The 13065-nt window shown below is 46.1% G+C and overlaps 1 non-coding gene across 1 annotated transcript; it reads left to right on the top strand.

Annotated features, from left to right (window-relative positions):
- The first annotated feature begins 7170 nt into the window (after nucleotides 1–7170).
- TRNAW-CCA (transfer RNA tryptophan (anticodon CCA)) lies at nucleotides 7171–7242 on the top strand. The gene has a single exon. It is a non-coding gene; the product is annotated as a tRNA-Trp (tRNA).
- The last annotated feature ends 5823 nt before the right edge of the window (nucleotides 7243–13065 follow it).

Here is a 13065-nt window from a genome sequence, read left to right as displayed (position 1 = left end):
TAAAGATTGATGGGGAGAACATTTCCTTGAAAAATGCCCTTTAATGTTTATTGCCCATGATGTTGGGGATGATCTGATTTAGGAATAACTGCTAAGAAGGAAATCTAAGACAGCAGGAAATGAAGCATGAAAACTCAGGGATTGACTCTTACTCCCTGAGATAGTACAGAATGTTGTGGGGTTTGCTCTTGAAAATTACTAACGTTAGCGACTACTGCAATCATACAGCCCCCGTGGAGTGAATAATTAATAAATTCATGAGAATTGAAAGCCAGGTTTTACCCTGGACCTCTGAACCCTCTCTTCGTTCCCAAAGGGCTCTCCATCAAGAAATCTGCGTGGGTAGGCAAGAGGTCAAGTCAATTTAAAAGTGTTAACAAAAATGTTTACCTTTTTATTTCTGCAAGCCCCTCCTCAAAACCAATCGGTCTAAGACACACCCAGCTTCTTCCCCTCCCAGATGTAAAGGCAGTGCCACATTTCTTAATTCAGAGGTGCCACTTGCAGTGTTCCTTCATGTTTGTTCCCTTCTTAGTGGTGATGAGGCAAATGAAATCATTTGATCATAAGATGTCATAAGGTGTGTGGTATTATGGTGAGCATCCCAATGGGAAACAGCTGGGAGAGTGAGTGCCTCATTTAACATGAAGACTTACTATAAAAATCTGCGTGTATGGTAGAGCAGTGTACTGGTGGTCTTCAGGGCCCTTAATTCAGAATTTGATGGGGTCAAACCATTCCCTACTAGGCCTTGGTCCTTACCTTTCCACCCCAGTGTTTGAACTATGAACTCCAAGATACCAGAATAATCTGTTTAGCACACCCCGCCCCCCAAGTAAAATGCCTGCCTCCACATCAATGATTCCCAAACGGTTTCCACTCAGAAATGTTTTCTGTGTTAGGAAAAGTCAGGGACTGGATTGGCCCCAGACTGGCAGACTTTTCTCAGAAACTCTGCAGTGTTAAACCTACAGCTGAGGGATGGGGTAGTTGAAGAAAGTCCTTTGATGGAGAGAAGCCTGAGGTTATATCAGAGCTTCCAGCTTTCAGAATTTCTGCATTTGCATTAAGTGATTAAAGTCAACTAGTGGATTTGGGAACACATGCTAAATGAGGTCAAGTGACACTAAGCCAGAGTCAGCCCCTAGGCCGCGGTAAAACATCCACAGAAAACTATCAGAACAGGAATATTCTAGGAACCCACACTAAACTGCCTTGACAACCTTCCATCCCGGCTCAAAGCTTCCTACAGAATATCACATACAACTTGATAATCCCGCGACATCCATTGAATGGCTACAGCTGCACCTACCTCCACATGTGGGTTCCTTTTACTGGGTGGGTGTGGGTAGATGTGGACACCAGCCTCCAGCTCCATCTCATCGCTGGGAGGGGGATGAGAGGGGCTCATTCACTCCTACTAAGTGGTAAAGCACAGGGGCCTCTACCCTGAATGTGCTTATAAAGACCCATTAAAAATCATTTTAAAAAAAGACCTGTCAAAAGCTGAAAACTTTTCTGGACTGAAATTCAGTTGGCATTTCAGGCACACTGGTCATAGTTGTTATTGGGGAATGAGATTTATGCCTTCCCATCCACTGCTACTAATAGGTCTTTGCACTTGAGCTGATAGTCTCTGAGGAAGTTCAAGGATTCACTGGAAGCTGATCACCACAGTCCTAAATTTTCCGAGTTGCTAACACCAGGCGGAGCCTTTGATTCCACAGTTGTTTGCTGACTGCAAAGTTCACTTCATTTTGAAAAACTGGAAATGCTGTCTTGGGATTATTGATAGATGGGGTTGTACCGTGGGCCAGGAGAGCTGGACTCCAGTTGTCCATTCTGCCATCACCCATGAACTTGGACTTTACGTCTCCGGATTGAAGTTTTCTATTCCTACTGGGTGAATGATGCAAGGGTTGGTGAATTGTGCCTCATGATGACAGGGAGAGTTATGGTCCAGGATCACAAAAGTGGTGACCAGCCAGTCATCCCCCTGGTAACTTTTCCAAGCCCTGCTTAAAACCGTAAAGTCAGAAGGATCATGAGGCTGGGAGTTCACCATCGTTATTCAGGCTGAAAATCAAGGTCAAGCAGACTGGTCCCTTTCTGCTTCAGGGGAAGTTTCCATCCTCCCTGAGAGGTCTTGGGAACCTGCGGTGCCCCTTGACAGGTGTCCCTCCACATCTGAACTCCACACCTGGCACTCTGTCCCCAGCGGGTGGGGCCGGACCACTACAGCCAGGATGATGGGCAAGAAGGGAAAGTCCCTCCAGCCTCGCCTGCCCTTAACTGAGTCAGTAAACAAAGGACAGCCATAGGGGACACCTCAGGTCTCTTCACCTGGCCAGACCAGGGCCAAGCTCAATTCGGTCATCTTTCTCGCTGATTCTGCCCTATGCATTGGCTGTGGTTTGGCCGCACACCGTGGTTTCCCCGGCGCTGCAGCTGGGCAGCCACCTGGGCGGCGCTGGTGTCTAGAGGCCCCGCCCGGTGACTCCCCTGCCCACTCCGGTCCCTCTCGGGCAACCACGGGCAGCATATTAGACCGAGGGTCTCGCACCATCCATTTGCAGCACTCCTTACTCACACACCCCCTTAGCGATTTGACTTCTAGGGTCACTGTGATGGGTGTAAACAAACACGGTTTCTAGAGACTGAAGTCGTCGGCATCTCGCGCCTTCACCCTGCCTGGGGTTCACTCCCCAGCACAGTTCTGGCTTGGTCAAAGTGGCCCCCTCCTCACTCGCATCCTCCGGGCTTTTTACCCATTTGAAGTCTGAGACTTAGTTGAGATCCTTGGGGCCTCGAGACCTCTAATCATTCGCTTTATCGGAGTCACCCGCCTATTTCCTGCTAGAGAGACAGCTGCTAGACGGTTCTATCACTCCCTAGGCCCTGCATCAAGGCATGACCGCCGATTTGCACTTCAGGGGCGCTCGTGACCTCCACGGAGTTGACTGATCATCTTTCTAGTCCTAACACCCGGCGCTTCTGCTTCACCTCCCGGGCGTGGTGAGCGATGCTGCAGCGGCGCGCCCGGGGCCTCCCGGATTGCGGCGGGGAGGCCGGGATCCCACCTCCGCCCGCCAGCGCGCTGCCCTTCACCTTGGCGGCCCCTCCGCGGCTTCTGTGCACCTGTCAACGTTTCAAGACCAGCCAGGTGCGGAGGACACATCGCCACCAAACCTACTCCCTACTCTCAACACCGGCCACTCGGGCCCACAGGTGACAGTCTCCTCCCCGCCCCGCCAGGCGCCCCGGGATGGGGGTAGGAAAGAGGCCCGCGGGAGGGAACCCCCCCCCAGACTTCCGGCGCCGGCGGCTGGGATGAGAGCCGGAGTGGATACTTGGGTACTGAAAATCAATAAATGAATGTTTCTCTAATAAAATTATTTTCCCTAAAACCCCGACATCTATAACCAATCTCCTCTATGTTCTTCTAGCTTCTATTCCTCCTTTCACCTGATACTCTTGCCTAATAATTCATTGAGAAATAGATCTCATTAGGCGAGAGAGGAATCGTCCTCCCGTCACCCGATAAAATAATACGCACAGGTTTCCTTCTTTGCTGCATTATAGGAGGACATCTGTCCCCCTCTCTCGCTAGAAAAGCCAAACCCGAAATAAAAGATCTAGATTGCATCCAGTCTCACTGTGAAAGGGATTTGCTCTGTTAGTTACATCTTTCTTTCCGGCCTCTTCAAATTCTACCTTTTCAATTAAGCCTCTCTTCAGCATGCTAACATAGGCTTTTCTATCATCTTAAACATTCTATTTTGCCACAGTGCCCTCTTCAAGACTCCTATTTCTCTGGGTTACTTTGGAGTTAAACTTCTAATTTTTAATTTTTTTAATCGAAGTATAGTTGATTTACAATGTTTCAGGTGTGCAGCAAGTGATTCAGTTAAACAAACATACATTTATTCTTTTTCGGATTCTTTTCCGTTATAGGGTATTACAAGATATTGAACATGGTTCCCTGTGCTATACAGCAGGTCCTTGTTGTTTATCTGTTTTATGTATAGTAGTCTGTATCTGTTAATCCCAAACTCCAGATGGAGTTAAATTTCAAAAAGTGCTAGTCAACACACACTCAGAATTCTCACCTAACAGTCACTTTTTATTCCACTACACTTTTACTCCTCCCATGAAATCACTCCAAAACATTGGTCTTGCCATGGTCACCATTGACGTCCAGAGTGAAAATCCACTGGACAGTCTAGTTACCATCTTACTGGACGTTCTAGCAGCTGTCCAAGTAAATGCTCCTCTTGGCTTCTTAGAACATGCCTGGCTGAGCTCCTTTTATTCCTACTTCTCTCTTTTTTTTTTAAAGTAATTTTATTTTTAAAATATATTTATTTATTTATTTATTTTGGCTGCCTCGGGTCTTTGTTGCTGCGCGCTGGCTTTCTCTAGTTGCAGCTGGCGGGGCCTACTCTTCGTTTGCGGTGCGCGAGCTTATTACGGTGGCTTCTCGTTGCGGAGCACGGGCTCCAGGCGCGCGGGCTTCAGTAGTTGTGGCTCGTGGGCTCTAGAGTGCAGGCTCAGTAGTTGTGGCTCGCGGGCTCTAGAGCACAGGCTCAGTAGTTGTGGTTCACGGGCTTAGTTGCTCCACGGCATATGGGATCTTCGTGGACCAGGGCTTGAGCCCGTGTCCCCTACATTGGCAGGCGGATTCTTAACCACTGCACCACCGGGGAAGTCCCTCCTCTCTCTCTTAATGTTCCTTCGCAGAAATTTTCACCAGCAAATATTCCCCTACCTGAATTTTAAATTTTGAAGTGTGTCATAGTTCAATCCTGGGTTCTTTTCTTATCTAAACATTTCTTTTTTTTTTTTTTTTTTTTTTTTTACATTGAGTCACCTCATCTTTTTCTAAGGCTTTACATATCAACTCTGGTAATAAGCCTCAAATTTCTACCTCCTGCCAGAATTAGGTATACAACTGCCTAGTTGATTTTCTGACTTGGATGCCTCCTAGACATCGCATATTAAAAAATAATCCAACATTAAAATCTTGTTCTTTCCCCTCATTCTATCTTTATTCTAAGATTTCCCATCATTTTAAATAAATTGTACCACTGTTCACCTAGTTACTCTATTCCAAACTCCAGAGGCATTTCCTCACCATTTATCTCCTTGCATCATGAACAATCCAATATAAGTCTTGTGCATTGTTCCTCCAAAATAAAACTCCAAACAGTGCATTTCTTTAATTTTTACTACTACCTTAGTAGTGTTAACCTTCTTTCTCCCCTGGACTATCCCAATAACCAGTTGGGGTGGGCAAGGATTAGGCTATGTATCTGGAGGTTTCGGCTTCAGCGAAATTTGGGGGCAGGGTGGACGTTTTATTTTATTTTTGTTTCTGGCCGCGCCGCGAGGCTTTACGGGATCTTAGTTCCCCGGCCAGGGATCAAACCCGGGCCCCCTGCAGTAGAGGCGTGGAGTCTCAACCACTGAACCACCAGGGAATTCCCTGTTCTGTTATCTTTAAATGGACCCTCATTAAAAAGAAAAAATACATATATGTATAATATATATTACCTCTCTATATATCTTAGTAGGAGATATATCTAGAGATCCTTTACAACCAGTAACTCTATATCTCTAATATAAAGGGACACTAGTACCACTTGCTATAATTTGAAAATAAAATACATTCTTGAAACAACAAGTATTTTTCTTCGTGTTGCAACTTTAACTGGGTCCGTCCAACCTCTGAGAAATACCGAGGAGTCTGAAGGCCTGTTCTTCAGCCGCTGCAGCAAATTCACTGCAGGACGTACAGTGGAAGCCTTGCCGTGGGTGTTCTTTTATAAATGACATGGGCTCTTCTAAACGTCTTCCAGGAGGCCTGGATATGGGGGAGGGCGAGTGATGCCCTTCTGGAACCCAGTATAGAACCAGAGGCCCTCGAGTCTTCAGTCTAAAGCGTCCTCAACCAGGCTAGTCTGACTGCCTAAGGATGTGACACACAAATGAGGGAATATCTAAACTATTCTTTGTTCCCAACTCAAAGTCATCATTCTGTTCTGAAAACTCAGAAATGGAAGGCTCTGGGTGACGCCAGCAAGGAAATGGAGAGATCAGCCTTCTACTTCATCCAGGAGGCCTTTGTGATGCCCAAGTTGGGGACTCTGGCTGTCACACGACTCCCTGTGTCCAGAGCCTCCCAGATGCCGGCTCCTCCCCACTCTACTCTGCCCAGCGAACAAAGCACGAAATCTGTTATCCCTGGGCAACCTCAGCAGCCCAACCACAAAGCATTGGTCTCCCCTCCCCCACCCCTCTGTTCTTTAACCTGAAAGATCACGTGGGGCGGCAAGATGTACAGAGCCGGGTGCCTGCAGGCGCTCAGCACTCCTTATTGTAGTGGTTTTTGTTTTGTTTTGTGTCTGATGAGATTTCTACAATGAATATGTTAAATTTTTTTTGTTTTTTTAAAATTTTTATTGAAATACAGTTTTACAATGTGTTAGTTTCAGGTGTACAGCAAAGTGATTCAGTTATATATTATATATATACACACAAATATATAAATATATATATTCTTTTTTAGATTCCTTTCCATTATAGGTTATTACAAGATACTGAGTATAGTTTCCTGTGCTGTACCGTAGGTGCTTGTTTATTTTATGTATAGTAGTGTGGATATGTTAATCCCAAACTCCTAATTTATCCCTCTCCCCTGAATATGTTATTTTTTAAAGAAAAAAGAAGAAAAAAACCTTCTAAGCGCCCTTTTGGTAAAGGGAAATAGTGTTCCTCCGTAGGTGTGACCCACGTGCAAATCCTCCCCGCGCTCCGCGTGCAGAAGCATTGGGACAAGAGAACCCGGAGAGCTGATCACCCCACCCTGCCTTCCCTGTGAGCTGAGCTTCTCATTTTCCAGTTTCTTCCCAAACATCGTTCCTTTAAAGCCTCCGTAGGGGAAGTGGGGATCCCGAATTACCAGGGCGAGTATTCCCTGAGCCCTCAGCTTCCCACCTGCTTCATTTACATTTACATCTCGCTTTGAATAGCCTCCTTATAAAAGGGACAAAGAACTCACAGTCAATCCCAAGCCGTAGCGAGAGCAGTAAAAGAAAAAAATACTGGACGCTGCACCTGACAACCGCTGAAATTGTCCCTCTAAGGCATAAAAAATAGGGCCATTCCTAAGACCTCGTGGCGCAACGGTAGCGCGTCTGACTCCAGATCAGAAGGTTGCGTGTTCAAATCACGTCGGGGTCAAGGTTGTGTCTTTTTCTCTTGCCCCAAGGGATAAATTCAGTAGTGAACAAAAGTAAAGAAGCGTCTGTCTGCGGGCTCCCAGCCGTGGATTTTCTCTTACCTTTTCTTTAGTCCAGAGAAACTTCTTGTGAACAACTCAGCAATGGACAGGCACTTAACTGAAAGGTAAGGATGATCTGAAAGGGAAGAAAAACCCAGGTGAGAAGAAATTTAGGTCGTTCCATCCTTTTCCTTATCAGGACTAAGCTTCAGGTAGGACATCAGACGACTTCAGATAGGACATTAAAACGGCATGAGGAGACTTCATTAACGAATTCACTCTGATGTGGATGTAGTTTTATTGGGTCCCCAGACGGGTATGGCATAGTCTCTCTGGGTTGATATTTGAGTCATCTTGATGAAGTCAGTTTCCCTGTCCCCCCCTCCCCACCTCAACTGCCACCACCAAACAGACTTCATGGTTTGAGCTTCCTCTGTTAAAAGCCCCTGAGCATCGTGGTTAAAGAGAAAATCCTGTGAAGTTGATTCAAAGTTTATTATGTTGATGACCGAGTTCCTGAATTCTATGGGAGTGGAAAGCTACCCTACATTCATTGAGGGATATGAAACAATCAAGTTCCAGATACAAACCAGTGGTCACGACCTCAGCAAGGAAAAACCCAGGCTGGCAGAAATGGGGACGGTTGCAGACTTATCAGGATTAAGCTTTCACTTAATTAATTAAGCCAGCCTCAACCCCCTTCCATTTAAAAGTCTGTCCTTTGCTGAGTTTAATAAATAAATAGATAGGTAAATAATTCTCTTTTAGGGAGTTCCCTGGCGGTCCAGTGGTGAGGACTCCGCCCTCTCACTGCGGAGGGCCCGAGTTCAATCCCTGGTCCGGGAACTAAAATCCCTCAAGCCGCGAGGCAAAAAAAAAAAAAAAAAAAGCCTCCTTTTTAAAAAGTCGATGATTGGTGAAATCTCAGAATTGAGGGGTAATATCTACTTGGATACCAAAGTGATTTGAACCCTCAACCTTCTGATCTAGAGACACATGTGCTACCTTTGTGCCACGAAGCCACAAATGCTGGTCCGTTTTGGATATTTATCACATGCTAACTTCCTCACTTCTCCCTTGCAGAATTCAATGTTTGCTCTCCATGCGTCCAGGGGGTTTGGGGTTCTCTCTGCACTTCTTGTCTTTACATCATGGGTGTGTAGAAAGCAAGGTGGAAAGGTGGGAAAAGTAAAGGTAGACAGGGTTAGGGGAAGGGGCTCGGAGAACACTTGCCTTCGCCTCCGGAAGCAGCTCGCGGTCCCTGGGGCTTTTAAGGCTCTGGCCATCCTCCGAACTGCGCTGGTGGTCTAGCCCCTTCTCCGAGACCGAGGTTCCTGCAGCCACTAAGCCAGAGGAACGTGAGGTGGGACTGCAAGAGTTCCCTTTGTCACAGGAGCTCCCTAAGGATCAGTAGGCGCCAGGGGGAAGTTCTACCTACCCAGGGAAAGCGGGAGGGCAGCGCATGGAAGGCAACGCTGAGGTCAATCGTCTTCACTTGGGATGAGCGCGCCTTTGGGAGCGTCCTGGATCCATAGCTGGAGCCGGTCCTACTGCGAGGACACAAAAGTGGCCTGGGGACCAGACCTGTGCTCTCCCCTCCTTCACATTCCTGGATGTGACCTGCAGGACTGACTCCCCATGTCACCTCCCTGGGGACGGTCGTGCTTGACCCTCCCTCCCTCCCTTCCGTACGTCCAAATGTCTGAAACTTACTGACCTGCAGCAAAGGCCGTGCCGGGTCTTCTGTAAACAGAAACAGGGGCGCTGCGCGGGGAATCCGCTGTCTGTGCGGGATGCTTCGCCTCTGAAGGTTTTCTCCTCTTTAGAGTGACTCTAAGAGCGGTCATCATAATTTATTTCCCCAACATTTGCATAATCATGACAGGATAACACACACATGATGTTCTAGGATGTCCAAGCACCCTTCTGGGAGCTGGGGACGGGTCAGAGGATAAAATAGATCAGGCTCTCAGGAAGGCCCCAGTCTCATAATTTATCTGAAGAGATTTTGACACGTGACCAGCAAAACACAAAGCAGAGACTGAAGAGACGATGTGGGGACCCTCTTCCTCCAGCCCTTCACACAAGAATGTACTTGACTCACACCTATGAGGAAGAGTGTTTTATTTTGCCCTATTTTGAAAAGAAGGCAATTACTATTTTTTTCTTTTGAACAGTAAAATATGCTCTTTAATAGAAAATTTGTCGATACAGGACATGGTGATGAGAAAACTTAAAATGACCCAAATTCAAACATCTCAGAGAAAACCAAGGCTCTTGCCATGATGTGTAACTTCACTGGGATTTTTCTGTCTATATGTCCTTACACATCATTCTCTTGTAAAAATCTTCATGTAAAACAATTTCCCCCGTGACACTACACTAACAGATATTACCTATAAATTTAATGTGTCTTTTAAAACATCTCTACTGAGATATAATTCACATACAATATAATTCACCTTTTTAAAGTGTACAATTAACAGCTTTGGGTATATTCATGGACTTGTACAGTCATCACCACAATCGATTTTAGAACATTTTTATAACCACCAAGAGCAACCCTTTACCCATTAGCAGTCACTCCCCATTTCCTCACACCCACTGTCCTGTCCAGCCCTATGCAATCATTCATCTATCTACTTTCTGTCTCCATAGATATGCCTATTCTGGATGTTTCCTATAAATGAAGTTACACAATATGTGACCTTCTGGGTCTGGTTTCTCTTACTTAGATGTTTTCACTTAATTTTTTCAAGGTTCACCCATGTTGCAGCCTGTGTCACTACTTCATTCCTTCTCATTGCTTAATAATATTCCATTGTATGGATGGACCTCATTTTATATATATATTCATCAGTTGATGGACATTTGGGTTGTTTCCAGTTTTTGGCTACTGTGAATAATGCTGCTATGGACATTCACATACTATAAGATGTTATGTGGGCATATTTTTTATTTCTCTGGGATATATACCTAGGAGTGGATACTGCATATTATTAATGGTTACACCGTATTTCATCCAACTGGTATAAAAATTTTCTTTGCCAATTTACCACACCATTAAAATTTACTTAAGTGTTAAAAATAACTGAATCACTTTGCTGTACACCTGAAACTAACACAACATTGTAAATCAACTATACTTCAATTTTTAAAAGATCACAATTTAAAAAAAAAAGGAATAATGGCATTTAACAAGCAGAGCCAAGTCCCCTGACTTTGCCCACCATCAGCATTGAGATCCAGGCCTTAACACAGAGAAGCACCAAACAACAGAACAAGAAAAGGTATTAGAGATGATTTATTTCAGAATTTTTCATTTTACAGTTCATAAAGTCAGTAGTAAACAACCTGGAGTATTCCATGGATTCTAAGACACCATGGAATTATAAGATGCACCATTATTTTTTGTGCCACCAATAAAGAAAAAACACTGCCAACTAAATTATGACATAATATTTTATTATCACTTTGACCTTTTATTTCACGTTATTAATAGATCCCTTTTAGACTTACTTAGACATAATTTTAATCAAACATTTAAAATGATATGACCCTTGTACTCACATAAAGAGGAAAATAAAATGGTTAAGGCATTGCTAAACTCTTCACACTCTGAATTCTATTCTGAATCATTTTTCCACTCAGTGTTGTCTGTGCCCATGTTTTTTTCACCCAGTATCATTTTCCTTGTCACCAAGAATACTGTAATAAAGCAATTCTTAAGTATGTTCCACTATTGTCTCTGGGATTTTCTTCCAAGCTGTTGACACCCATTCTGGTGTGTCTGTGTACATTAAATAACAGGGGAAAAAATGTATGATTATAAATTGTGGCAATTCTATGGAGAGAAAGAACAGGGTTCTGCAAGAGAATTAATTTGAATTAAAGGGAAGGAAGGGGAAGGGACGGTTTCTCTGAAGAAGTGACATTTGAACTGAAATCTGAAGGGTGACTAGAGGGAGATGTTCTAAACAGAATGTGCAGATTAAGGGAGAGAAAAGTTTGGGATGTGAGATACTAAAAAGCCCATGTGATCTGAGTATAGAGAAAGTTAGGAAGGTAGCCACAGATAATTCAGGATTGGCAGAGCCAGATTATGCAGGGTTTTATAAACTGTGTTAAGGAGTTTACACCTTACTCCAGGGCAGGGGGAGCCACTGAAGTGTTCTGGGAAGAGTGACATAAACGGATTTAATTTTTAAATCTTCATCTAGGCTGCTTTGAATAGCACGGATTGAAGAAAGGCAAGATGAGATGTGGAGACTGTTCAGGTGACTATGGTAATTTGGACTAGAATGGCAATTGAAATACAGTGGGTTTAGGCTTCGCTAGTGGCGCAGTGGTTAAGAACCCGCCTGCCAATGCAGGGCACACGGGTTCCAGCCCTGGTCCGGGAAGATCCCACATGCCGCAGAGCAACTAAGCCCGTGCACCACAACTACTGAGCCTGAGTGCCACAACTACTGAAGCCCGCGCCTAGAGCCCGTGCTCTGCAAGAAGAGAAGCCACCCAATGAGAAGCCCCGGCACCGCAACGAAGAGTAGCCCCCGCTCGCTGCTTAGCCCGCGCGCAGCAACAAAGACTCAACGCAGCCAAAAATAAAAATAAATAAATTTATTTTTTAAAAAAAGAAGGAAATGTGACGGGTTTCCCTGGATTTCTGTGAAGAACTAGAAGCTAAAGCCCCGAGTGTTTCTGACAGTGTGGGAAGAAGTATCTTTTATCTTGGTTGATCTTTGGCTCCAGGGAGTGGCCCTCCCAGTATAGTACTAACGTTCCTAGGTCCGCACAATCCTCCACTTCAGAGCCAACCTCCCTACTTGCTTCCATCTCACATCTAACTTTCCTTGTGAACTCATTCCTAACCACGTTTCTTCTTTTATATCTCTCCTGTCAGGACAACGGCTCCTCACCGGTGACGATGCTTTTTAAATCAGCCAAAATGCTTTCAACAAAATCAGCACTAGCGCTCGGTGTCCAGATTTGAGGCTTTATTACAAGAAAGAATGAGAAATACTAGGAAAAAGACTATGTGTCACAGGTCCCCATCACCCACTCCCAACGAATAATCGGACACTCAAATCACTCTGAGCTTTTAAACAACAGCTTCTCAGTTTATTCAGAAAAGAGACCTATCAGGTGCGGAATGATCTCCATTTCGAGGCCGACAGGAAAGGCCCGCAGTTCTCTCCCCTCGCTCTGCAGGCGCTCCCAGGGCAGGCACCGGTGTCCCCGAGTCCTCTGGGAAGTGGAGTCCTTCCGCCGGGACCCCCGACCCGGAGCGGTCGCCTCCAAGTGCGCAGATGCGACTCCAGACGGAGCCTCGGGCTCGATCCTTTTGTCTCCCCGCAGCTCCGTGGGTCCGGAAGGCGACTATGTCCGCCCCTCCCGCCCCTCCCAGAGCGCAGCCCGGCGGGAGTCTAGCCCTGGGGCCGGAGCCGGGTCCGCAGCGCGTCCGGGGGTAAGAGAAAACCGGGTTAGAGGCGCGGATCTCCGCGACCCGCCCAACGGGCGCGCGGCTCTAATGCCTCCTGCCGCAGCGCGGGCCGGGCTCTCAGGTTCCGGCCTCGGCAGGGTCAGGGCTGGGCCCTGCCTGCGTCCCGGTCCCAACCGCAGGAGCTCCGCGCGCTCCTTTGGGGTTTTTCCGGCTGGGTAGCTAGCCGGCTTCGGGAGCCTTGTTCTGAGCGAAGGGGAGTCCCGGAAGCGAGGTTGCCGCTAAGCGCTCTGGGAAATGGAGTCCGGGAGCCTGAAGGGGGCGTGGCACACCGAGGGATTCT

The sequence above is a fragment of the Eubalaena glacialis genome, chromosome 13 (assembly GCF_028564815.1).
Source record: "Eubalaena glacialis isolate mEubGla1 chromosome 13, mEubGla1.1.hap2.+ XY, whole genome shotgun sequence".
Lineage (NCBI taxonomy): Eukaryota > Metazoa > Chordata > Mammalia > Artiodactyla > Balaenidae > Eubalaena > Eubalaena glacialis.
The sequence above is the reverse complement of the archived record's forward strand: the minus strand, read 5'-3'. Positions and strand labels throughout refer to the sequence as shown.